The 3,265-nt window shown below is 39.7% G+C and overlaps 1 long non-coding RNA gene across 1 annotated transcript; it reads left to right on the top strand.

Moving 5' to 3' along the window:
• Positions 1-283: 283 nt before the first annotated feature.
• LOC138955189 (uncharacterized) lies at positions 284-2,942 on the top strand. The gene is made up of 3 exons (XR_011452136.1): positions 284-514; positions 987-1,253; positions 1,974-2,942. It is a non-coding gene; the product is annotated as an uncharacterized lncRNA (long non-coding RNA).
• Positions 2,943-3,265: the final 323 nt, after the last annotated feature.

Genomic DNA, 3,265 nt, shown 5'->3' with positions numbered 1-3,265 from the left:
ATGCGCATTTTCTCAAACACAGGAAAACGGAAGAGGAAGAAGAAACAAAAGTGCTCGTAGAAAAAGATGTGCGCATGTGCGAATCTAAAATGGCCGCGGAACTGTTAATCGGTGTATTCACTCCGTCAACCAACAAGACTAGATTTGTAGCAGACGACAAACAAAGTATGCGTTTTTCCTGTCTTGTGATGACGATCATGCCGTTATAAATTATCTGTACGTTGTGAAGACATTTCAAAACAAAATTTAGCTTTGATGCGTCACGGGATATATATACGTTTTCATCCATGGAATACACCACTAAACAGTTCCGCGGCCATTGCGACAGTGCGCATGCGTAGCATTTTTTCGAGTAAACAACGCGTCGTGCTAGCTTCTCAGCAACTTGAAACATGTGCGATTTGAGCGAGATTTCCATCCAGAAGGTGCGACTGTGGAGCACTGAAGCATCGAAAACCTTGTCGTGTGTACGGAAAACGAGTGTGGAAGGTGCACACGAGGAACTTGTAGCTAGGTAAGTTTTATTTCTTTCGTTATTTACTCTTTGCAATGATGCGATGTGTTGTTCATTCCCAAGACCGGTTTTCCGCCCTGTAAGTTGTAACACTAACAGTAACTTAGTAAGTGCTCTCTCTTCAGATACGCTTAACTTTTCAGTTGATTAAAGTCAAAAACTTGAATAAGTGCCGTTGATCTGTCCACGGAATCTAACTTACTATGAAGCATAACTATATTCCGATTCGTGATGCATAGGCTACATGTTGCGATAGTGTATGCAAAAGTTTTCCATGGGCAAGATAAGAAACAACAAACATGCATACTAAGTTGCCACTGCCAGTTTGTATATAGCTGCTAAGCTTACCTCAGGCTGAGTCAGTGAGTAAGTATTTTGTACGTTTACATACAAAATGGTGATGAGGGGGAAAAAGAATGCCTTCCACAGGTGCGAAAAACTGTGATTTGATCTCAAGGCCTTTTTGTTTTAGAGCTTTTCCTGCTTTGGAACTTGGGAGATGGGATTCCTGTCGACCGTGAAGCAGAAAATGCAGAGAGGGTGCTTCTTCGGGAGTACAAGCAGAAGTGTATGTGAAATGGGTGCTTTATCCTGATCCATTCATCATCACAACTGGATTGAAAGGCAGCAAGATGGGCGATTCCTGTGGCCAAGCGTCTTCATCGCCGGCTGCCTGTGAGTGTGAGCTCGACCTCATGCATCGCCTCGTCAACGAGTTTTAAGGAGGAAAGGCTTACAGGTAGGAAACCTCTCTACTTTTTTAAATGTCATATTTGCACTTTACTTTTGAAAAAGAGAATGGTTCAAGTTGAATTGCAAGATGGCAGTGCAGCCTAACAACATTTTGGTTTCAGTGAACAGGGAATGTGTCAAAATCTGAAAAACCAGCATACTAGTATTAATACACACTAAAATTATGCCTGTCGCTGTCATATACATATAATTTTTGAAAAGTGCAGTGATACTGATAGTGATACAGTTAATCAGCAATGACTGAACAGACTTTCTAAATTCAGGGATGATCAAATCATCTGACTAATGGCCAGAGGCGAGTACAAAAAATCCGCTGTGCTAGTTAAAACCGCTTGGCAACTCGCCTGGTTGGCTAGTGAAAATTCTCGTCAAATGCAACACTTCTGGTTGTATACTCTAGTTTCAAAACGTTATATAAACAATGCAGTTATATAGCAACTGTGGTTTGTACCCGGCAAGCAATTCTTTTTGGTGGACTGGACTTTCTTGAAATGACTCACCTGTCTGGCAAGTTAAGATTTTGAGATCTGGCCATCCCTGCAACTGTCTTAATTTTGCAATGCTCTTCATGCAAGTTGCACTCAAATTTGTGAGCAATTTGTTATGTACAACTTGGTAAATTGTCCTAAATGATGCTTTAGTAAAAGTTGTTGTCTCCTTTCTCTTTCTCATATTGATTATTTTCTTTTTTTCTCCCTTTTGGCAGTGTTTTGACCATATGCAACAGGCTGCAAGTCATTTTGGAGGAGGAAGCCCCTGATTGCATCTTTGTCAAAACCAGAAAGAGACTTCTACCTGTCTCCAAGAGTCAGCCATCACAACCACCTGTTACCCAGAGCCAGCCATCACAACCTCCTGTTCCCAAAGTAATCCAATTGCCCGTTTTGATACAGGCAGCAACAGGATGCACTTAGGAGGAGGAACTAGTAGAAGTAGGGAAAGCGGTATTAACAAAACAGCTTTTTCCTCTTAATTATGAAACCACACAGATAAACAAGGAGAGCAACCCTTCCACAAAGTAAACAATCCTGAGACTCTAATAATTTCAACAATTTGTCAACTCATGTAAAAGCTTTGCCAGATCCAGGCATTAAGCTCTACTCGTTACACATGTAATGGGCAGAGCAACATTGTTGAACAGCTGCTTCATTTCTGTAAGTTTTCAGCCTGAAAGGTAGTAGGGTGGGTCGCATCTAAAATATGAATGTTTGTCTTGTCAAAACCTATGTAAATTTTCCTACATTTTAAGACTCCCTCTTTTTCTGTAGTGGATTTTTTTTTTTATCAGATTATTGTTTGGAGTTCTGAAAAGGAAGGCTCCTGTGTACACCATTATATATGACTTTTACTGTACTACATTTGTGTTTTTGGTATATATATATATATAAATATATAAAACTAGATATCTTTCTTCCCAATATGTTCATTGCCAAGTGGATGAAGTCATCAGATTTGATCTGCTGCTAGTGATAACGTTTATCAACATAAGTAAAGTTTTTTGAGCTGACTGTATTGTGTGCATTTTGTTTGCAAGTGCTGATATGTTTGACTTTGTGCTGTAATGCTTTGTCTTGTCTCTCATTCTCCCTTTCAAAGTACGAGAACTCAGATTTTGTTCTGACACACTCATTGCATCATACAAACATCAATAAAGACACACACAGAAAGTGAGCCAAACAAACATTTTTCCTCAGAACATGTTATGGTATGCACAGGGGACATGAAAATTATGGAGAGAAGACTGTGCGCAGGAAGAAGAGAGAAACATTCAAACAAATGAAAACAAACCAGTAGGTTGCTCTTGGCCACTCTGGTGACATGTAGATGTACTTTATTCTGCCTATATTAGCGAAACCGATAGGCTAGATCCTGAAGGTCTAATCCTCGTCTCTGTTGCATAAACAACATCTCATCTATACTATAACGTTTAGGGTCAATACTCATTGGTTGATCGCTAAAAATTCTTGTCTTTTTAGAATTTTTGACTTTTTCCTGCCA

The sequence above is a fragment of the Littorina saxatilis genome, unplaced genomic scaffold (genome assembly GCF_037325665.1).
Source record: "Littorina saxatilis isolate snail1 unplaced genomic scaffold, US_GU_Lsax_2.0 scaffold_1911, whole genome shotgun sequence".
In the NCBI taxonomy this organism is placed as follows: domain Eukaryota; kingdom Metazoa; phylum Mollusca; class Gastropoda; order Littorinimorpha; family Littorinidae; genus Littorina; species Littorina saxatilis.
Note: the sequence above shows the minus strand (reverse complement) of the source record. Positions and strands in the feature narration are given on the sequence as shown.